This window comes from Loxodonta africana, chromosome 19 (genome assembly GCF_030014295.1).
Source record: "Loxodonta africana isolate mLoxAfr1 chromosome 19, mLoxAfr1.hap2, whole genome shotgun sequence".
Lineage (NCBI taxonomy): Eukaryota > Metazoa > Chordata > Mammalia > Proboscidea > Elephantidae > Loxodonta > Loxodonta africana.
Window position 1 is genome coordinate 22,282,595 of NC_087360.1, and position 24,599 is coordinate 22,307,193.

At 49.7% G+C, this 24,599-nt stretch overlaps 1 protein-coding gene across 1 annotated transcript in view; it reads right to left on the reverse strand.

The window, feature by feature from the left end:
- ZNF70 (zinc finger protein 70) overlaps positions 1-24,599 on the reverse strand; it is a 67,808-nt gene that overhangs the window by 27,868 nt on the left and 15,341 nt on the right. The gene's annotated exons all lie outside the window — the stretch shown is intronic.

Here is a 24,599-nt window from a genome sequence, read left to right on the forward strand (position 1 = left end):
AGGACCAGTGTAGCAGAGAGGCTGGTGCCCCGGTTTTCAGGACCATCTGGGCCAACCTCTGACCTCTGGGGAGTGCTGGGCTTCCACTGGGAGCAGGGAGAGGGCCCAAGCATCTAGTCACATGTTAGAGGGAGGGCCTGTCCCCCCAGATGGCAAATTTCTTCCATGATGGAGCTGTACCATTTCAATCTCTGGGGCCCTGGCTCGGGGAACCAAGAACTGTGGAAGAGGGCTGGGGTCCCACAGGTCAGCAGAGTGCTCCAAGGGCCAGACAATACCCACTGGTTGGGGGGGCAGAAGGTGCCAGAGTGAGGCCCAGGGGTGTGCCCCAAGAGGACATCCTGGAGAGCCAGAGTGGATGGCGGACCAGGCCACAAGCAGGGGCAAGGGCTTGAGTGTAGATGCACGGCCCAGCCAACAGGCCCAAGTCTCTGAGCCCCAGAGCCCAGCAGAGGGGCCAGGGTGGGGCTTAGAGGAGGCAAGGCCAAGGGTAGAGGCCCTGCAGGCCTGGCTCAGCCAGATCTGTGATTCCGAAAGGCAGCTGGGCCCTGTGTTGAGATCTATTAAGCAGCTTTATCGTCCTCATACTATCCCTGGGTGGTGCACAGGGGTAACGTACTCAGCTGCTTGGTGAAAGGTTGGAGGCTCAAGTCCACCCAAAGATGCCTCAGAAGAAAGGCCTGGTGATCTATGTCCAAAAAATCAGCCATTGAAAACCCTACGGAGCACAGTTCTACTCTGACATACATGAGGTTGCCATGGGTTGGCGTCAAAGGCAACTAGTTCAGGTACCATTTATACAACACAGACAAGCATTACCTGGCTGAGCTTCTCACAGGTTCTATGAGGCCAACAGCCAGGGTCCTTGTCCCATCACACAGGTAGGAGAACAGGCTCACAATAGTTAACACCCCAAACAGCAAGGCAGAACCAGCTCCCCGGCCCCATCCGATGGACAGGCACTGAGGCCAGGAGAGGCAGGGCCCTGCCGAGCTCACCCAGGGTGCCCTGTATGGGGCACCACCCTCTACCAGACGCCTGGCACCCTCTCAGATTCCACAGCCCTGACCCCATTCAGAGGCGACATCGGGCAGGACCAGGACTATGGACTCCCGTGGTCGCCGCTCCACACACAGCCAGGATGAGGGAGGGACAGGTCCTCCAGAGGAGACTGTGCTGTGGGGGCCAGAGCCCCGCTGGAGGGCATGTGCCAAGGCCAGGCTGGGGATGGGAGCCCAGACCCCAGGGTCAGACTGGCAGGGCCCCCACCTTGATAGCCCTTATCAGCCCCTGACCCCAGACAATTCACTTTCCTGTGTAGGCCTCAGTTTCCTTACCTACACAACAGCCTCCCCCAGAGGGTGGCTTGGGGATTAAATGAAAGGATGCCTGCCACCGGTATGGCCCAGGGCTACCCTCACCAACCCTCATTGCTGTCATCTCCTGGGTCCTTGCCAGGGTGTGCCTCAGACATGCTGTGTGACCCTGGGCAAGTTCCTTCCCTCTTCTGGGCCACGGCCTCCCTGTCTGCTCAAGGAGGGGCAGAGTGAGGGCCCCCAGGGTCAGCGGGAAACCTAGGATTCCTGGATGAAGGGATGGACAGGAGGCCTGGGGGACAGTAAGGCCCAAGGTGGGACTGAGGTGGGGGCAGGCTGGGGAGGGGAATGGAAAGAGTCACTTCCCCCAGCTTCTGGTGCCCTGCCTGCAGCTGGCCACCCCTGGGAATCCCCAAGCTGAAGTTAATCCCACGTTGGCTGAAATCAGAACTCAGGGTGACAAAAAGGGGAGAACTAAGGGGAAGTGAAACCGAGCCGGTGGGCAGCAGAGCATGGGATGGCAACAAACAGGGCCAGGTGTGGAGCAGCCAGGATGTTTGCAAAGTTCACAGGTGGGTCAGCAGCCCCCTCGCCCACCCCAGCCCCAGCCCCTGACCTCAGGCCTGAGGCAGCCCCCAGGCTGCATCCTCCAGGCCTTCCTGAGCTCCATCCTGGCCCTGGAATCCTGAAGCTTGACTTCCAGGGTCTCAGAATGGGCAGCTAGTTGTTGGCTCCCTCTGTCTGCAGAGCTGGCCTTGAGGAGGGGCATGGCCAGGGCCACAGAGCAGGAAGGACCATGTGGAGGGACCAGCTGCCCCAGGCCCTTCCCAAAGCAGCCACATGCAGGACTGAGCAGATGAGTGAACAGAAGCAGTGACTTCCCAAGACCCAGGACCCTAAGGGGCTTGGGGGTATGGTGAGACGTGGTCCCACCTTCTAGAGGGGATTTAGGCCCTGAATCCTGGGCCTGGAAATGCCTCCCCTTTGATCCTTTGACCCTGTACATCACAAATTCATCAAAAGACATCACCGGCACAGCCGATTATTTTAAGTGCTGTCAATAAGTTGTATACCTGTAAAAAGGTGAACTGGCAAAAGTTGTGTGATGGATATCCTTACGACAACAACAACAAAAAAGATTAGCTGCTGAGGCTGCTTATGTACAACGGAATACCTCATGGAATTTCGTTCCTTGGTTTGGAGGTTTAGGGTCATGGTTTCATGGGACATCCCAGTTAATTGGCCTAATATCATGTTTAGTGCTTCTGTTCCCCCTCCTAGTTCTTTGCATAGTGCCTGGGGTCTTGAAAGCTCGCAAGCAGCCACGGAAGGCGTAACAATTTGTCTCTATTGGCCTGGAATAACAGAGGAAGAAGGGGAGTCAGGAATAGGAGAATACGGAATGTGTGGTGAATTGCCTCCATGAACAACTGCCTCCTTCGCTATGAGGCCAGAAGAACTGGATAGAGCCTGGCTACCATTTTGGAACATTTCAGTCAAAGATTCTATAGAAGAATCCTGATCAAAAGGGGAAAAATGTAGAACAAAATTCCAAATTCTCATGGAATCCAGGCTTTCTGGAGCCATGAAGGGTGCATGAACCCCTGAAACTATTGCCCTGAGATCATCTTTAAAGCTTAAACCAAAAATATCCCCTGAAGTCTTCTTAAAGTCAAACGGTAGCTTAGCTTAACTAGTAAAGAACTTCTGCCTTGAGCATTGTGCTCTTTTTCGAACTATCTATACGGGATCTGGAGCCCTGGTGGCTTAGTGGTTAAGAGCTCAGTTGCTAACCAAAAAGTTGGCAGTTCAAATCCACCAGCCACTCCTTAGAAACTCTATGGGACAGTTCTGGTCCTCCTAGAGAGCTGCTGTGAGTCAGAATTGACTTGATAGCAATGGGTTTGTTTGTTTTCCAGTATATAGGATCCAACAGACAATAGCAACTTAAAAGATTAGATAGGAATCTTAGGGAACAGTGAGTTTATGTTAATGGGAGAGGAACAACTCAGAAAAGGAGGGTAAGAATGGTTGCACACTTGAAGAATGTAATCAATGTCATTGAATTTCACATGTAAAAACTGTTTAAAAATTAAATTTTTTTTAAAAAAAAAAAGGATACCATCAGGCCAATGCACAGGAACATACGGTCAGGGTGCACCCTTAGGTACATTTTTTTCAATACAAAAAGCAAAGCTGAGACCCAAAATTGATGAATTCCTCTGAGTACATAGGAAAGTCACAAAGCTCACTGGCCAATATGGAACACATCCAGAGAGAGATGAACAAGGAGACAGGGTGGAGAAACAGGGATCACAAAATCGCAAACTCCCCCTCTGTAATGAAACAACCTTTAACCAAGAAATCTGTGTAAAGTTTACTTTGTGCAAAGAACTTAACTTCACACAAAAGTAGACTAGCCTTTGCCCTTGTTTCCAGAGAAGACAGTTCTAATCCTTCAGAGTTTTGTGAGTAATGGAGGTTATCTCTGCCAGGTCACAAAGTCAGCCTGGCAATTTCAGGAAGGAAAGAAGTCATGATTTAATTATGTGAAGGTTAGGCAACAGTTAATATTCTGTTCTGTATTTACTCCTTTCTCTTTAAAACTTTGTAACCAACCTAAGATGGAACCTTCTGTGTCTGAACCATAGGGTTTTCCTGTACATACACAGATGAACTGCTCAAATAAACCCTAGAGGATTTCATTTCTTTGTGCTTCAATTATTTTTGACGGTTTATAGCAGTGAAACACTACAGGCAGCCTAAATGTCCACAGCCACAAACTGCATGGATGATGTGACACGGACAGACATCCCTGGGGAGGACGGGCATCAAATGAAGATGAGCAGGTGAGCAAGACAATGTCTGATCTGAGCCCACCCTTGTGGAAAGGACATGACTGAGGCAGAGAAGAGTCTGGAAGTATCCTTGCCAACATGCTAGCAGGGGTTGTCCCTGGTAGTGAGGTCAGAAGTCTTCTTTATTGTCTTCTTTACGCTTTTCAATATTTCCTGATTTCTCAAAAAGTATGTGTCACTTTTATAACCAGAAAACAAAATGATAAACTGATTTGTTATGATAAATGACCATATAAAACGGTGTAGTAGAAGATTTGAATAATACCTGAAAAGGCTGGTGTGTAGTGCCATCCCCAAAGAGATCACAAGACAAGTTATGGATCCCTGTCTCTGTATCCATAACCATATCTACCTCTGTATCCATATCCATAGCCACAAACTGGAGCAACCTGTGGGTGCTGGAGCTAAAGGTAATTTCCTTTTCATTTTACACATTTGACTTTCCTAACTTTTCTACAGTGATTACACATTTATCATGTAATTGTGAGAAATAGATGTTTGTAACCCTATTCTGGGAGTCCAGTGCTGTGACCTAGAGTCCAAAGCAGCAGGAACCCAACAGCCACCTCTCCAGCCTGCATGCCTCCCACCTCAACTCCCTCTCCCAGAACCATCCATTAACGAAAGAAAAGCTGCTGCCCCCACCCCCCTCCCCCAAGTGGTGTGGCCCCTTTCCATGTCTCCAGGCTCTAGTACCCAGCCCAGTGCCTGGTATCTTCAAGACTTGCAATAAATAGAATGAGAGAATGAATTAATGAATGAATGAAGAGATGGGTGGATGGATGAACGTGTGGATGGATGGGAGGATGCATAGGCAGGTGGTTGGGCGCATGGATAAGTCGGCGAGTACGTGGGGTAGACGAATGGGTAGGTGGATGGTTGACGGACAGATGAGTAAGTGGACAGACAGGCGCATGGATAGATGGGATGTTGTGTGGGTAACTGGACAAGTGGATGAATAGATAGTTGAGTAGATAGGTGGGTAGATGTATGAATGCGTGGGTGTGTGAGTGGATGATTGATGGATGAGTGGGTTAATGGGGGAGTGGGTGATTGGTGGATGAATGGGAGAGTGGGTGGATGACTGATAGACGGTAAGTGGGTGAGTGGATGATGGATGGATGGATGGATGGATGGATGGATGGATGGATGGATGGATGGATGGATGGATGGATGGATGGATGGATGGGTAATCGTATGGGTGGGTAAACCCTAATCACACGAAGCACAGACAGAACTTTGGTGCCTGGCAGTTCTGACACCCAATACTTGAGTTCAGATCTCAGCTCTGATCCTAAATTAAGTGTGACCGTGGGCCATTTCCTTAATGCCTCCAAGCCTTGTCCCCCCACCAGGCAAAGAGGATGTTGCCTTCCCTGCCTACCTCACAAACTCCTGGAAAGGATACTGAAAGTAACGCATGCATAAAGGTGCTTTAGAGACCCTAGAGAGCTTCTTGAGGGTGATCTTAGTGTTGGAAGGACCTGGGAGGCCATCCAGCCAACTCCCACAGGGTTTGATCACAGCTCAGCGGTAAGAGCCTGAGCTTGGCACCCAGACAGTCTTGGATTCAACTCTTGGCTCCACCACTTGTCCAGTGTGCAACCCTGGGTAGGTGACTGCCCTCTCTGTGTCCCCTCTGTGACATGCAGGTGATCATGGTGGCAGTTACCCCCTGGGACCGTGCCAGCATCCCGTGGAATATCAGTGGAAAGCAGGTGTGCAATGATGGGGTGGGGGAAGCATAGTTCCCATTACAGATCTGAGGGTCTGCCCTCTTGGGCCACAAAGGAGAAGCCCAATCCCCACCTCCCTGCAGGAGGGTGCCCTGGAGGCCACAGGTCAGAGAAGTATTCAAGGATGTCTAGCCCAGGGGTTCACCAAACCCTGAAATGTATGTAACTGAGCATTGCTTTGAGCAGAAAGAAACCTTGACCCCTAGAGTGTTAGCCTCACTGACCTAATCCAAGAACCTCACTTAAGAAACTGAGACTCAAGGGAACTTGTTGGTCCAGGGGTCAACAAGAAATTAACTCCCAGTCCAGTGGGGAGACCCTCCCCACTCAGGAGCAGGGGTCTATCTGGGAATGAATGGCCTAAGAGAAGGTTACTACCACCTGGCAGCAGCATACAGAAGGCAGAAGTTGCAGGAGGTGGGGAATCAGCATAGAGCAGTGGGTTTATAGGGGAATATCAACTTTCTTTTTAAACTTCCCTTTAAAGGTTGTTACAAGAAAGATTCAAGAATAAATTAAAATTGGGGGAGAAGGAGGTAGTGACTGGTGGTGAACACATCTCACCCATTCACCCAGGGGACCTTCAGATCTGGAGTTAATGACCCTGTGCTGACAAAAACACACCAGAAGAGAGGCCAGAACGGCGGGGCTCAGAGTTTGCCAAACACACGTGTGATGTGGAGCCACCACGGGAGCAGAAGTGGCTCATCCAAGAAGGGAAGAGCCAGATCCGGGAGGGATTTCTCCTGTCTTTGAGGCCACCCTGGCAGAGAGGTTCAGGATGCCTCCAGGGCCCCCAACTCCAGGCCCAAGTGGAGGCTGCAAGGACACAGGTGTCAGCCCAGCGTGAAGAAGAGCCACCATGTGTATCTGCTGACTTCCTTTTAGACACAGCTCACTGGTCTTGAGTTGAGAAACAATTACTGCTCACTAAAGAAAAAAAAAAATTTTTTTTCTTTAAGAAAAAAATTTTTTTTTTTTTCTTTATAAACAACGTGCAAAGTACAGAAAAACAAACAGGAGAAAAAGTCATCTCTCGTCCTTCCACCCAAAACTGCCACTGCCGATTGTGGTATATTCCCTTCTGTTTTAACTGTAAACTAACAACCGGAAAAGGAAGAAATAAAACGCATCTGCGAGTTTAAAAACTAATAATAAAACTGCCATCACATGTCCACCTCCCAGGCTAATGAGGTCAGGATCTCAAAGCCCTTGAATGCTGAGTTAATCATCTCTTTACTTTTTCTTGTATTTTTGCCACCTCTGTTGTTGTTTGCTGCCACCAAATTAGCTCCTGACTTATGGCAACCCCATGCACAAAGACACAAAACACTCTCTGGTCCTGCATCATCCCCATGATCGATTGTGATTGGATTATCACGATCCATGAGGTTTTCATTGGCTGAATTTTGGAAGTAGATCACTGGGCCTTTCTTGCTAGTCTATCTTGGTCTGGAAGCTCCTTTGAAACCTGTTCAGCGTCATAGTAACACACAAGACTCCACTGATAGATGGGTGGTGGCCGCTCATAGGGACATTGGCCAGGAACCAAACCTGGGTCTCCTGCATGGAAGGCGAGAATTCTACCACTGAACCACCATTGCCCGCTATCATCTGTGCCTTAAACAGACTGCTCCTGAGCTCCATGCAAGTGGAATTAGACTGTGTATTCCTCCATGACTTGTTCTCTCTGTCACGTTCGTCTTTGATAGTCACATGTGTGGATAGATTGCTCATTCTCCTGCCCATGAGAAGCCCACTGGGCCCAGGCCACCACTGACATGTCCAGTCTGCAGCAGACAGACACAATACAGCTTGTGGTTCTGCCCGAAGATCTAGGCTTCCTCCATCCCTGTACATATCCAGGGCACCGATGGGGAGCTCTCCAGAGCCTGTCATTGTGCTAACACAACATTTCTCTTGCTTTCAAAAATGGAGATAGCTTCATTTTTTCCTGTTTATGAAAAGCAATACGAAGATTCCTTTAAAAATATGACAGTACACAGTACTGGGGAAGCCAGCACAACTTGTGCAAGGCAAGGTCATGAAAGCTCCATAGACACATCCAAACTCCCTGAGGGACTGAATTGCTGGGATGGAGGCAGTAGTGACCATGGTCTCAGGGAATATCTAGCTCAATGGGCATAACATAGTTTATAAAGAAAATGTTTTACTTCTATTTTTGGTGAGTAGCATCTGGGGTCTTAAAAGCCTGTGAGTAGCCATCTAAGGTATTCCACTGGTCTCAGCCCTCCAGGAGTGAGGGAGAATGAAGAAAACTAAAGACACAAGGGAAAGATTAGTCCAAAGGACTAACGGACCACAACTACCATGGCCCTCGCCAGTCTGAGTTTCATTCAACTAGATGGTGCCAGGCTACCACTGACTGCTCTGATGGAGATCACAATAAAGGGTCCTGGAGAGAGCTGGAGAAAAATGCAGAAAAAAATTCTGACTCAAAAAAAAATACCACACTTACTGGCCTGACAGACACTGGAGAAACCCCAAGAGTATGGCCCCCAGACACGCTTATAGCTCAGTAAAAAAGTCACACCTGAGGTTCACCTTCAGCCAAAGATTAGACAGGCCCATAAAACAAAACAAGACTAAAGGTGTACATCAGCCCAGGGGCAAGGACTAGAAGGCAGGAGGGGCCAGGAAAGCTGGCAATAGGGAACCCAAGGTTGAGAAGGGAGAATGTTGACATGTTGTGGGGTTGTTAACCCATGTCATAAAGCAATATGTGTACTGACTGTTTAATGGGAGGATAGTTTGTTCTGTAAACCTTCATCTAAAGTGCGATAAAAAAAAATTAAAATGAACATTGATTTACCATGAAAAAAATATTCTTTTAAAAATACTACAGAACTTGGACACCAGGGTTCATTGTGGTCATGTGGTCATCCATACAATGGAGTATCACTCAGCCACATCAAGAGAAATGAAGTCCTCAATGGGATACCATGCATCAATAAAGAACAGTGACGAATCTGTGAAATATTTCATAACATGGAGGAATCTGGAAGGCATTATGCTGAGTGAAATTAGTGAGTTGTGAAAGGACAAATATTGTACATGAACTATCTGGGATAGACAAATGCACAGGGACAAAAGTTTATTAGAGGTTACTGTGGACTGGGAGGAGAGGGGAGTGGGGAATGAAGTATTGCTTAGGGGGCACAGGGCTTCTGTGTGGGGTGATGAAAAGTTATGGAAACACATAGTGGTGATGCTTGCACGACATGGTGAATGGGATTAATATCCCACCGGGTCGTACATTTAAAAATGGTTGAAGTGGCAATTTTATGTTGTGCCCATTGTACTATAATGGCGGGGGTGAAAAAGAAAGAGAGAATAATTATAAGAAAAGTCTAAGGCACTAAAAACTCTGGCCCGGAGATCCTTGCTGGTTAGACTGGGTGTGTGTCCCTCCAGACTTTGTCTCGCATTTTCACACAGACAGAGGGACAAGCAGACAGAGATTGTTACCCTTGTAGCATAACAGCACAGACACACAGACGTAAATACACGCTTGTGAACACTGACTCTGACAGCAACCAGGCTGCTCTAGGGGCTGGGGAGGTGTGCACCTTGCGTTGGGGTCAGTGAGCTTGGGGCTGGGGTCTATGGGGTCTGTGGGGCTTCTGGAGGGCTGGAGGGACCCTGCTGGTGGCCACCGTCCCCATAATCAGGGCCCAGGGTGGGGGGTCTGGCTCACCAGCGCCTTAGGCTCTGAAGCCATCTGGCTTTTCTGGGTCAGCCACCCCTGATGCAGGGGTGGTGAAGGGGCTCTGGCCCTGCACCTCCAGCAGCCAGGGCTTGGTGCCCCCACCCACTGAGGGTCAGAGCTGGGCTGTCAGATCCATCAGAGGTCCCTGCCGCCCAGCCCTACTACCCATCCCAACTGCCCCAGGAGCCAGAATGGGGCTAGGGGTGCCACAGGGTCACTGGGGAAACCTGGAGAGGGCCTTAGAGATTGGTCCCCAACCAGTCAGTTGACTCAGGAGGAAACTGAGGCCCAGAGAGGGTAAAGGGCTTGCTGGGGTCACTCTGAACCCGGCCACAGACTCAGGTCCAGTGCCCTTCCCCAAGTGGCACCGTCACCTGTTGGGCACATATGAGGGGCCACAGGAATGGTCTAAGGGAGCAGACAGCACACAAGAGACCATAGGAGGCACAGGAGTGGTATGAGGGAGCAAACAGCACACGAGGAGCCACGGGAATGGTCTGAGGGGAGACACTGCCTCTCCTGCTGCTTTTCCCGGCCCCACCCACCCTGCCCCACTGCCAACCAGCCTGGCTGGGGAGGCTGTGTCTCCACACTCCACACTCCAGACTCAGTTCCTTTCTGACTGGGCCCAGGCCCCATCCCAAGTTCTCCCCCAGTACAGGAGCCTCAGGATCAGGGGACTCAAGGAGCTCATCCTAGAAGGCAGTGTGGCGAAGGTCAGAGGGTGTCATCACCTACATGGACACTCAGGCACCCATGCAGTGACATCACCACCCTCACCTGACCTTCTCCTTCCTGAGCATCACACGGATGTGTCCCAGCTCCATTCCTAGTCTCCCTTGTACAGTGCACTGCCTCTTGCACACACACACTCACACACAAATGCACTCCTACATTCCACACAAAGTCACACACATTCACTCTCACACACACTCCACACAAAGTCACACACATTACACTTACACACATTCAACTCATATACTCACACACATTCACACTCACACACATTACACACAAAGTCACACACATTACACTTATACACATTCACACTCATACACTCACACACACATTCACACTCACACACATTCCACACAAAGTCACACACTACACTTACACACATTCCACACTCATACACTCACACACACCTTCACACACAGTCACACACATTACACTTACACACATTCACACTCATAAATTCACACTCACACAGACTCCACACAGTCACACACATTCACACTCACACACACACTCCACACAGTCACACACATACCACACAGTCACACACATTACACTTACACACATTCACACTCTCACAGACTCCACACAAAGTCACACACATTCACAGTCACACACACACACTCCACACAGTCACACACATTCACACTCACACACACACTCCACACAGTCACACACATACCACACAGTCACACACATTACACTTACACACATTCACACTCTCACAGACTCCACACAAAGTCACACACATTCACAGTCACACACACACACTCCACACAGTCACACACATTCACACTCACACAATCACACTCATACACTCACACACATTCAAACTCACACATACTCCACACAAAATTACATTCACACTCTCACACACACTTACACACACATTCACACACACACACTTCACACAAAGTCACACACATCCACACTCACCCATACACTCACAAGGAATCCTGGTGGCACAATGGTTAAGCACTTGGTTGCTAACAGAAAGGTCAGTGGTTTAAACCCACCATTGGCTCTGTGGGAGGAAGACCTGGTGATCTGCTCCCATGAAGATGACAGCCTAGGGAGCCCTATGGGGCAGTTCTACTCTGTCCTACAGGATCACTATGAGTTAGAATTGACTTGACGGTACAGAACAACAATAACACGTACACATACAAACTCACACAGGCACTCACACACTCACATTCACCCACACACACTCACTCACACGCTTGAATGCACTCGCGCATGCGCACACACACGGGTGATCCAACAGTGCTCTCTTGTGGCTGCTGTTGTCACTTCTATAAAGGACCTCTATCTTATCATATCAGTCATAACTTCAGGAATGTTAAGTGCAAATCCGAGGGGTGGCAGGGAGGTCCGCAGATAATTACTTCCTTTCATAGGGAGGGATGCAACCTGGCCGAGGTCACCAGGAGGTAAGTGGTGGAGCCCTGGCCTCCCTATTCCTAGGCCGATGCTCTTGCTCCCTCTACCTTCGCTTCCCCCCATGTGACCTGAGGGCTCAGCTTCCAATAATCCCACTCCCAAGGCCCTGCCAGAGCCCAGAGGCTGGGGCAGAGGAGCTGGAAGGCTCTTATACCACCACCCCCACATGTACAGTGTGAAAGGACCGCCCCAGGAGGAAAAAACCTACCTCGGGGATCCCAGGACGGGTTTCCCCTGTGCCAGATGGGACAGGGATGCACACAGCTGAGGCCGTGCTTCTGGGGGAAGAAGGGCACAAGGGAGAGGAGCAAACACGGTCATCTGTGTTTTACTCTCTTGATAAACACATCTGAAGAGAAGTTACAACAGCCTAGCATTTGTTACCTCTGCATGGTGGGGGCATTGGTGTTTGTGTCAATGTTCTTGGTATTTTCATGTATCTGTAAAGCCAGCCCATTCAATCCACATGGGCTCACTGATCAGCTCCAATGGCTGGGGTGCTGCTTTAGGCCCTGGGGAAACAGAAATGGCCTCAGAGATCAAGTCCTGACCCTTCTGGAGTGAAGTTCCAGTGGGTGAGACAAGCTGTGAACAAACAACACATTCTACTATAATGTGTGATGTGATGAGTTCTTCACCAAAAGGGAGAGGTTAAGGGGAGAGAGAGTGACAATCACTGGTTTAGAATGATGGTCAAGAAAGGCCACCCCAACCCTGAATGAAGTGAGGGGCCAGTTGTGGAGGCCTCTGGAGAAGGAGGGCACCAGTGGAAGGAACAGCAGGTGCAAAGGCCCCGAGGTGAGAATGTGCCCGACAAGTGAGAGGAACAGCAAAGACACCAATGTGGCCCAAGCCGAGGAAAGAGGAGAGTAGGAAGAGGGGAGGAAGGGAGGAACCAGGCCATCCTTGAGGCCTTGCAGACTACAATGAGCACTTTGCATTTTATTCCAAGTTTTCAAATGTAATAACAAACATCACGTTGGGCATACCGTACACGTCTCCACACGTCTCTGTGACTAGGTGAACCAGCCCCATTAAAATAGAGATGGTGTGATGGCTTCCCAGCCATATTAATAGACAGTTCTGCACTGGCCATCCTGGTGGATGGATATTTGGGCTGTTTCTGGTTGTCCTCGTTCACAAGCACAGGCTCAGTGAACCCCTGCACAGCCCCTGTGCACAGGAGCACTTCTCTAGAGCACACACTGAATGTGGAACTGCAGGGACACAGGGCGTTCACGTTTACCATGAGGGGCAGGCCACTCTCCAGAGCAGCTGGGCAGCCAGCCATGGTCCCATTCTTTTGTCCCGACCATTCCTTGGAAACCTTATTGCTCCATGTTGCCATCCCTAACCTGTGTACATGCCCTCTTGGCATTAATGAGAAACCCAAGTAAAGGCCCTACAACAGGGCCTAGCACACAGCAACCCCCGCGGTCCCAGAGCCCCACCCACCATCCTGGTCCCACCCTGCCGCTAACTCAGATGACCCTTGGATCTGAGCCTCAGTTTCCCCGTGGTGTCACTCCGTGGTCCCTAAGCCCTGCCCGCATCCTAGTTTCCATTCTTTCCCTACTTCAGTGTGATCCTGGGCTCTGAGCCTGTTTCCCCATAGTGTCACTTGGTTGTCCTTGAGCCCCACCCTCCTGTCCTGGGCCCCGCTCCTCTGGGTCTTCGAGGGCAGGAGCCCATTTTGCACTCCCAGTGAGGGGACAGCGGCCCCTGGAGGCTGAAGTGGGTATGGCGGGTCCCGGAGACTGACAGAGGCAGGACCCCCATGGAGAACAGGCGCCCCGCCCCCTCCACTGCCTTCGGAGCCTCTCCCCAGTGCACCCCCGGGCCCTCACTCAGAGCTGAAGCTGGGCCTGGAATGTACCCATAGGGAGACCCCCCCCTCAGATCGCCGTCTGGGTTGGGGACAGAGAGGGTCCTGGTGCGGTCATCGCAGGCCCCCCAGACTCCAGCCCAGCTCCCTTCTTGTCCTCCTGTCCTCCTGCAGGACCCCTTCCTTGGCCCCAGGCTTCTTGCATTTATAATAAGGGTCCTCCCTGACCCGGGGCAGGATGAAAGAAAGTGAAACTGAGTGTGGGGCTCTGATAGGTGTGAGGGGGTGCTTAAGGGTCGTTGGACCCCGAACTAGGGTGGGGGAAAGGTGAGTCCTTGTCTGGGGGTGTGTGCATGTGAGTGTGTCTGTGTGTGCGAGAGAGACTGGTGCCTGAGGGTGTGAATATGTGTAGCTGGGTGTCTGTGTATGTGTGAGTGTGCCCAGGTACTAGGAGTGGTGCCTGAGTGTGTGTGTGACAGAGAGAGAGCAGTGCCTCAGTGTGTATGTGTAGCTGGGTGTGTGTGAATGTCCCTGGGCACTAGGGGTGGTGCCTGAGTGTGTGTGCATGTGAGTATGTGTATGTATGTTGCCTGAGTATGTGAGTGTGTGCTGGGTGTCCGTGACTGCCTGGACGCAGGGTGGTGCAGGAGGACGTATGACAGTGGCCGAGGCACTTGGCACTGCACTGTGGAGCTCAGCATGCTTTAAGATCCACTCTCCCCCTGGCCTCTACCCTGAGATACAGGCATCTCTTCGGTTTTAACCTGTCGCAGTGTCCATGTTGCTGACCACCCTCCTCTCCAACTCTCCACCCTCGGTTGTCCACAACTGTAGGCATTGTAGTTGGTCCCATGCCACTCTAGAGGGCCCCTCCCACTGGATGGAAATTCCATATGTGGATGGGCTGACTTTAAAGAAATATGCCAGGTGGGTGTAACTTGAGGACAACTCAGTGTTGGACTTGTAGGTTCTGGGGTTGCTACGGACCACTCTAAGGACAGTGGACTGCATGGCGCTAGAGCTCGGGAGTGAGGCCAGAGCTGGGAATTGGGAGTCTCGGAGGTAACCAGCCATTTTCAAGCATCAGAAGGTATCAGAAGAGCTGGGTGGTGTCAGCTTTCAGAGTCTCCAGAGGATTGATTCAGGAACTGTTGTTAGGTGCCAAGTACATTCCAACTCCTAGCAACTCCATGTGACAGAGTAGAACTACCCCACAGGGTTTTCTTGGCTGGAATCTTCACAGCAGCAGATTGCCAGGTCTTTCTCCCACGGAGTCTCTGGGTGGGTTTGGAGCTGCCAATCTTTGGGTTACTAGCCGAGTGCTTAACCGTGGCGCCACCAAGACCCCTGATTCCAGAGCAGGTCTGTGCGTTTCACCAACAAACTCAGGTGAGCCTTGAGTGGGCCATTCTCAGGCCCAAGAATTGCTGGTGTCCTTGGGCTCTCCCGCCCAGAGAAGTGTCCACTCACGTCACACCACTCTCTCTCCCCACCCTCACTCATCCATGGAGGATCTGGGGAGGGCTCTGGGCTCAGGGCTCCTCCTTGAGCCTCTCGCTTTCACCCCTGCTGGGAGGGCTGTGGTCTAACTCCCTCGCCTGGGACCCAAAGGGCTGTGGCCTAACTCCCTTGCCTGGGACCCAAAGGGCTGTGGTCTAACTCCCTTGCCTGGGACAGACCAAAAGTTCCATTCTGAGCACCACAGTCGAGCCCTCCAGGAGTGATTGAAGACATTAGGCTACTGATCTTTGTATCCCCGTTGCTCACACTCCTTGTCTCTCTCCACTGGAACTTAGGCAAGGAAGGGGAGGTGTGGTGTTAGCTATCAACCTCCTAAAACGCCAACATCCTCCTTAGCATTGTTATTCCTCGGGCAGGGGAACACCAGTAAGGAAGAAAGTCTACTTCTCTTGGGCTCTGCCACCATCATGCTCTGTGGCCTGGAGCAAGTGCCTCCCTCCTCTTTTTTCCCCATTTGTGACCTGGGAATTTGGGAAGGATCATTCCTATGGTACCTTCAGCTTTAACAATCTGGTTTATCACAGAACTAGCCACAGAGGGGAGCCCTTGTGGTGCAGCGGTTAAGAGCTCAGCTCCTAACCAGAAGCTCGGCAGTTCAAATCTACCCGCTGCTCCTTGGAAACCCTATGGGGCAGTTCTACTCTGCCCTATAGGGTCGCTATGAACCAGAACCAATGGCAATGGGTTTGGTTTTTTTGTTTTTAACCATAGAAGAATTCCCCTGGACCCAGCAACTCATGGCAGGAAGGCGACCCCTTGTGGACATTGTAATTCTCCGCTGTAGAAATGGGAAATCAATGTACCCATCACTGATTTGGTAGAATTCTCACTTCCCCTGCAGGAGGCTTGGGTTTGATTCCTGGCCGATGCACCTTATGGGCAGCCACAAGCTGTCCGTCAGTGGAGGCTTTTGTTTCTATGATGCTGAACATGTTTACACAGAGCTTCCAGACTAAGACAGACCAGGAAGAAAGACCTGGCAATCTACTTCCAAAAAATCAGCCAGTGAAAGCCCTATGAATCAATTCCGACTCATAGCAACCGGGTGGATTAACTGGTAAGCACGGTGTACATACAGTAAGCAAGGTACACACGAGTTTAACTGTGCACTACAGTTTAGTAAGTAAGCACAATTAAGCCCATGCATATCTTGGTTATTGGGTAATCCATCCCTGGGATCATAACAGTCCTATTATACCAATCAGTCATGGGGATGGCCCAGGAACAGGCAGCGCTTTGTTCCCTTGCGCTTCGGGTCACCATAGATAGATATAGAGATAGATATAAAAATAGAGATACAGATATATACATATATATATGTATATGACTATTAAGAGATTTAGTTCAAGGAATTGTGGGGGCTGGAAAGTCCAAAATCTGTAGGGCAGACAAGCAGACTGGAAACTTTTGAGAAGGAGCTAAAGCTGCAGTCCACAGTGCCTTAGTTACCTAGTTACCTAGTGCTGCTATAACAAAAATACCACAAGTGGATGGCTTTAACAAGGAGAAATTTATTTCCTCACAGTCTAGTATGTCCAAATTCAGGACAGCAGCTCCAGCGGAAGGCTGCCTCTGCCGGTTCTGGAGGAAGGTCCTTGTCATCAATCTTCCCATGGACTAGGAGCTTCTCCACGAAGAAACCCTGGGTCTAAAGGACGCACTCTGCTCCCAGTGCTGCTTTCTCGGTGGTATGAGGTCCCCCTGTCTCTCTGCTCTCTTTTAAATCTCAAAAGAGTTTGACTCAGGACACAATCCAATCTTGTAAATTGAGTCCTGCCTCATTAACATAACTTCTGCCTATCCCATCTCATCAACATCATAGAGGTATGATTTACAACACATAGGAAAATCACATCAGATAACAAAATGGTGGCCAATCACACAATACTGGGAATCATGGCCTAGCCGAATTGATACATATATTTTAGGGAGACACAATTCAGTCCTAGGATTTCTTCTTCCTCAAGGAAACCTCAGTTTTGCTTTTAAGGCTTTTCAACTGATCGGATGAGCCCCACCCAGATTATGAAGGATAATCTTCTTTACTTAAAGTCATCTGATGATAGACGTTAACCATTAACTATATCTAGAACATACCTTCACAGCAACAGCTAGACTAGTGTTTAATCTAATAAAAATAAAAATTTTTAAAAACCCCCCCAAAAAAAAAAACCAAACCCACTGCCGTCGAGTCGATTCCGATTCATAGTGACCCTAAAAACAGTTGCTATCATGTCAACTCTGACTCATGGTGACCCCAAGCGTGTCAAAGTAGACCTGTGCTTCGTAGGGTTTTCAGTGGCTGATATTTTGGAACCAGATCACCTAGATTACTGTTAATTTAATAACACTTAGTGTTTGAATGTCCCTGGGTGGTGCAAACAGTTAAGTGCTTGGCTGCTTACCAAAAGGTTGGCAGTTCAAGTCCACCCAGAGGCACTTCAGAAAAAAAGCCTGGTGATCTGCTTCCAAAAACTCAACCACTGATAACCCTATGGAGCAAGTTCTACTCTGATATGTCTGGGGTCACTATAAATCTGAATTGACTCGACAGCAACTAGTTAGTGTTTAATGTAATAGTCTTTAATACTATAGCAAGCCAAGTTGACACATAAAACTAACCATCACAATATACCTTCTTTATTCATACTTACCCTCCAGTATCTAAATCATGCTTTCACCTAACATGATGCCAGCTACCCTTGTGTTTTAGTCTGGGTTCTCTACAGGATCAAAACCAGTGAAGTGTATATAGATTTACACAGAGAGATTTACTTCAAGGAAATGGCCCACACAATTGTGGAGGCTGGCAAGTCCCAAATCCATGGGTCAGGCAGCAGGCTTAATGCTTCTCCTCATTCACATTGTTCCAGGGGCTGAAGAACCCAAAATCTGCAGGTCAGGAGGCAGGCTCCTGGCTCACAGGGCTGAGGGAGCTGGCTAATCCTCGATCCGAAAGTCAGGTGGCAACGAGATGAATTCAGGATCATTTGATCTATAGGGAGGCGACTTTTACCAAAACTTCCATATATTGGATGTAGGTTGCACCCCCAAAGAAAGTCCCCTTACGTCAGATCACAAAATGGAGGGTAATTACTTAATTCTGAGAATCACAGCCCAGCCAAGTTGACACATAACATTACCCATCTCGACTTTTACAGCCAAAAACATGCTATCCCTCTCCTCAAAGGAAGGCTCAAGTTCCATGTCACTTCATCCACATTTAAGCGATGCTTATTCCTCTCCCAGCTGATTCATACCCCCCCTCTGATGTCCTGTAACTTAGATACCAAAATAGAAAGTTACCCACTATTAACACATCTTATGTTAGATTGCAGGGAAATGGGAAGGGGGGAGGAAAAAAATGGTTACTATAATATAAATATATTTCTATAAAAACAAGGGATATTCATAATTATTACAGTCCTCTTTTCTGTGACTGTTCACGTGGTTGTAGCTGGTATTTAATTACTTCCACTACCAGTTACCGTAGAGTTCATGCCGCCTTGTGGCAACCCCATATGTGCCAGAGTAGAAATGTGCTCTACAGGATTTTCAATGGCTCATCACTCAGAAATGAAAATTTTAATAAATTAAAATGCCAGGGTTTTCTTCTGAGGCACCTCTGGGTAGCCTCAAACAGCCAAGTTTTCGGTTAGCAGCTGAGTGTATTAACCATTGGCATTATTTAGGGCTCCATTACTTCCACTACCCACCTCATATTCCCTTTGCCCTCAGCAAGCACCTCAGCACCTCAGTAGCACAACGCAATCCCCGTGACGATTAGGTTTGATCCTGCATCCCTGATGTTCTTTGAAGGAAGAGCTGTGCGTGGCAGGGGCAGCCTCAGCTTCCAGCTTAGTGGAATCAGTACTGTGTCCCTGGTGGAAAACTCCCCCCCTTGGGAACTAAGACCTCTAAACCAGCAGAACCCAAAGTTGCAGGGACGGGAAGCAAAATTTTGCTGGTGGATTCCCACACCCACCAAGCCTGGCTAGGAAAGAAATAGCGCCCATAATGGTTTTCTGGTTGTGTGTTTCTGATTGATTTGATTTCTAGAACAACTGCATTGTGCTCAGAGAACATGATCTGTGGTTCAGCATTTCAACATTCACTGACCCTTCTGTGTGCTTGAAAAAAAATGTGTGTCCTGCACTCAGAGCACACTCTGTTCCGTGAGCAGCCGTGGGGTTGGTTGGTAATTGTCTTGTTCAGCCTTCTCCGGCCTTTGTGATTTATGGCCTGCATATTCCATTCATTACAGACTGAGGTGTGTAAAAACCTGGTGGTACCATCCCAGCAAGTAGGAGGCAGCCCAGAGCTGGGCTTCCTGAGACCCCACAAGCTCACCCAGGCCCAAAGGCAGAGGGGAAAGGGACCATTCTTACACATCTCCTCCCTCCCTGTGGCCCCCTGGCCACTCTGGTCCCAAGGTCTGGCTTCGGGACCGTAGGACCTCTGAGGCACAGAGGGAAGCAAGAGACCCCTGGTCTGCTACTGGGGAGAGGCCTGAGGGAGACAGTTCCTGGGCCCCCGACAGGCCCTGAGCACCTGCGTGAGTGTTCAGCCCACTGGGCCCAGCTGGGCGCATGGCTCCCTCTAGTGGCCACATGACCTCACCACCCACAGTACCAGCCCTGGGGTTTCCAACAAGGACTGTTTCCCAACCTGTTCTTCTCAGTCTCAGGTTCTGGTCAGGTCTTTTCCTTTTATTCCCCTTTCTCCACATGCTATGGGGCAGTGGCCTCCTGCCAGCCTTCTCACTGTCAGTGCCTAAGAACACAAAATATAATCGTGAAATGGACTCCAAATCACCGGCGTTTTCCACTCTACTCTTCTAGGAGCCTGGCTTCCCTGAAATTCCTTCTGATCCCCACCCCAGTCAACAGGGAAGAGAACAAGGGCCAGGCAGAGTTCAGCCACTGCAAGGACTCACCCAAGGCCTGGGGTGACCTGATCAGGACTGGATCTGGAGGACAAGGGCTCAGATGCACACATAGCTGGTGCACTTGTGAAATAATTTTTTAGGAAATACATAGTATGCCAGACACTGAGATGATGTGAAGTGTAACCAGAAGGCAGGAGAAGGAGAGGGTTGGGATCCTCCCTCCCTTCTCGTCCTCCACTATGCGCTGACCATCCCTGGTCAATGGCTCATGGCACTCAGGACGCTGCCCAGGCCTGGGGGGGAGGGATGTGGAGTGGGAAATGGGCCTTCTCAAGATAGCTGACCCAGACACGATAAATGGATCCTGATAGAAAGGGAGAGAAATGTGGAATATAGCCTCAAATTCTTACGAAATCCAGACTTATTGGGCCAGTTGAGACTAGAGGTATCCCCAGTTGTTGCCCTGAGATACTCTTTAAACTTTGAACGGAAACTATCCCCTGAAGTTATCTTTTAGCTAAACAGCAAGTTAGCTCATAAAATAAAGAATATCACCTGTGAAGTATTGCACTCCTTAAAAAAAATCACCTATACGAGGCCAAACGGTCAACAATTACACTAAAGCAAAGACAAGAAGGTTGGGGCTGGGGGAAGGGGGATGCAGGGAGACCAGGTTATTGGAAATGGAACAACCAGAATGGAAGTAATGAGAACGTTGTCACAAGGTGAAGAATGTAACCAATGTCACTGAAACATATGTATAGAAATTGTTGAATGGGAACCTATTTGCTGTGTACACTTTCACCAAAAATACAATATTATAAAAATAAAAAGAATAGCTGACACAGGAACAGAGCTACCCTGCTCCCACTTCTGTTCACCCATGCTCTCCTGAAGAGGAAGGGACCCCTCTCTGTGGGTGGGAGCAGGCTGTCCCCAAGAATGTCCTTCCCAGAACCACAGGAGGTCAGTGTGGCTGGAGCACAGTGCTGGGGGTAGGAGTGGTCAGAAGGGGGCCTGGAGCCTGAGGGGTCAAGTCAGGTAGGGCCTAAAGACCCCATGACACTTAGACTCACATGAGAGCCAATGACCGTGTGTGAGTAAGGGAGTGACCTGTCAGACTGGCAGGTTAGGAAGATCACTCTGGGCGCCCAGGGCAAAGGGAGCCAGGTCCAAGGAGGGCAGCCAGAGAAGGGATGCAGGGAGCCCACATGGGGTGGTAGCAGCCTTGACCAAGGTGGGAGAAATTGGCAAGAGAAGGTGGGGAAGGAGAGCTATATTAAGGACCAGGACTTGGGAGTCAGTAAATGAGAAGGTACAGGAGGCAACAGCACCCCAATTCCTGGCTTGAAGCCAGTGACAGTGGAGAAAGGACAGAAACTAGAAAGTGAGCTGAGGTCACAGTTTACTGACACAGCAAATGCTGGTGCAGGCCCACTCGCAGCCCAGAGGGGTATGGTAAGTAGGCCCCCTACAGCCCAGGGTGCTGGGGTGGACACTGAAGCCTGCAGTCCCTCTCCAGGCTCAGAGTGGAGCAGGAAAAGACGAAAGGCAGAGGGAGGCCCCCTGGGAAACTCGGATAGGCCTCCAGTAAGAGGGAACTGCTTTGGGCCTTCAATTCAGACTTCCATTTGTAAGGCCCAGATCCAAGTTCCACCAGCCCCAAAGGAGGGATTGTACCCCCTGGCACCCCCCACTACAAACCCAGCTTTGAGGGTTCTCGTAGTCCTGGTAGAAGATCAGTCCAGGACCACATGCAGTGCCGCTCCCTCTTCTGAGAGATGAGAGGTGGAAAGCACATGACAGTGGGCTCCCTCTTTCCGCTCCGGAAGCTGGATACCTCGGGTGAGGTACAGAGGAGGAACCTCAGCAGCTTCCAGATATCTCCCTGAGAAGGCCGGCCTGGCCTTGGACGGTGGCACGGGGAGGCCGGATATAAGGCAGAGGACCCTTCTTGGTTTGGGGAGACCACACCCAAGTCGTGTAGATGCTTACCAACCACCACCAGAGGGCATCCCAGACCACAGACAGGGAGAACCAGAAACGCGGCAGCAGGCTTCGGAAGGCTAGTGACCACAGCAGGATGCAAAGAGGCAGCAAGGGGAGGAGGAGGCAAACAAGGAGGGGGGTCTCCAGCTGCGACCCCACCAGCATTCTGACGACTGTACAAGTGTTTGTCCTCCAAGGTGCAGGAGGGATGTGTCTTAGGCTGGGTTCTCTAGAGAAGAAAACCAGTAAAGCGTATAAATAGAGATTTATATCAAGGAAATGGCTCACACGGCTGTAGAGGCTGTAACATACCAAGTTCATGGGTCAGGAAAGAGGCTTGTCCTGATTCATGTAGCCACAGGGGCTGGCGAACCCAAGATCAGTAGGCCGGAGAGCAGAGCTGTTGCTCACAGGCTTCGAATATCGATGGGTCCCAAGATCAGCAGGCAAGACCGCGGGTAAGTTGCTAGCTCAAGTACCAAGAACTGGAGGTCAAATGGACAAAATGTGTCATCTTTTGTTAAAATCATCCTCTGCTGAGGTCACATTTTGGTGAGCATTCACGTAAGACACAAGTATCTTCACTTCTTTGGCCCATTCAGAGAAGTCTATCCACATACCTCTTCCCCAAACCTCCTTGTCTCCAATTTTCCAATGTTCCTTCCAAGTCCCTGACCATCCAGCCAAACCATTGGGCACAGCCCATGAATCAGTATACAAGCACACATCTGGCCATTTCTCCTTCCAGCCAAAGTGAACAACCTAATGCACTGCTCAAAGTTCTGCCCATTGAGAGGATTTCCCTTCACCATTGTCCTTCAGGGAGGTCCCAGAAAGGGGCTGTACTGCTGTCACTGCCCACTTTCAAGTGGTGCCTGCATATCACACAGAAACATCTATGAGCCAAGCACAAGTTTTCTCTTCTTCAGTCTTCTTCAGTCAACTGATCACAAGGCCATAGGTGCAGACTGGGAGATGGAAGGTAACGCAACAGGAGTGGAGACCATGGGTATTTGGGCAACTTCCTCGTGCAACTGACTTGTGCCTTCAGGTCCTGCTCAGGCCCCATCTCATATATACCACTTCCATTGAATGATGGAGTGCTGCCATGCACATCCAACTTTAGGGCTCTGTGGAAAAGATAACACTCAGTGCATGGTGAGCAGCTCAGGCTGCATGGTGACTTGGAGACCCAAGGTTAAGCGTTCAGTCTCTACCAAGGCCCAGTAACAAGGCAAAAGCTGTTTCTCAAAAGGAGAGTAGTTATCTGCAGAGGTTGGCATGGCTTTGCTCCAAAATCCTAAGGGTCTGAGCTGTGATTCACCAATGGGGCCTGCCAAAGATTCCAGAGAGCATCTCTATCTGCCACTGACACTTCAAGCACCATTCGATCAGCCGCATCATGTGGCCCAAGTAGCAGAGTGGCTTGTACAGCAGCCTGAACCTGTTGCAGTGCCTTCTCTTGGTGTGGGCCCCACTCAAAACTAGCAGCTTTTCGAGTCACTTGATAAACAGGACAGAGTAGCACACCGAAATGAGGAATAGGTCCAATCAGCATAATGTCATCAATGTAATGGACCAGTGTGACACCTTGTGAAAGGGAAAAGCGATCAAGGTTCCTGCAGACTAAATTGACATATGGATGGAGAGCTGATGTAGCTCTGAGGTAGGCAAATGAAGGTGTATTGCTGGCCTTGCCAGCTAAAGGCAAACTGCTTCTGATCGTCCTTCAAAACAGGTATGGAGAAAAAGGCATTAGCCAGATCAATAGCTGCATATCTGGTAACAGGAGATGTATTAATTTGCTCAAGCAATGAGACTACATCTGGAACAGCAGCTGCAATTAGTCAGCACCTGGGTAAGTTTTCAATAATCCACTGTTATTCTCCAAGATCCATCTGTTTTTTCCATAGGGGATGTGGTGGGAATGACCACTCCTGCATCCTTCAAGTCCTTGATGGTGGCAGTAATCTCCACAATCCCTCCAGGAATGCAGTATTGCTTTTGGTTTACCATTTTCCTAAGTAGGGGCAGTTCTATCGGCTTCCACTTGGCTTTTCCTACCATAATAGCCCTTACTCCACTTGTCAGGGATCCAAGGTGGGGGTTCTTCCAGTTGCTGAGTATATCTATTCCATTTATGCATTCTGGAACTGGGGAAATCACTACAGGTTGGGTTCAGAAACCCACTGGACCTACTGTGAGACAAACATGAGCTAAGACTCCATTAATAACCTGACCTCCATATGCCCCCACTCTGACTAGCGGGCCACAGTGATGTTTTGCGTATCCTGGAATTAGTGCCAGTTCAGAGCCAGTATTTGGTAATCCCCCAAAAGTCTGATTATTTCCTTTTTCCCAGTGAACAGCCACTCTCGTAAAAGGGCGATAGATCCCTTTGGGGAGGCTGGGAGAAAGGGTAGCAGTATAAATTTTTGGCAGTGTATTGGAGTCCTTCCTCAAGGGGAACAAGCCTCTCCTTCAATCAAGGGGTTGTGGTCTGTAAACTCGCTCAAGCTTGGGAATTGATTAAGGGACCATGACTGTCTAGTCTGGCG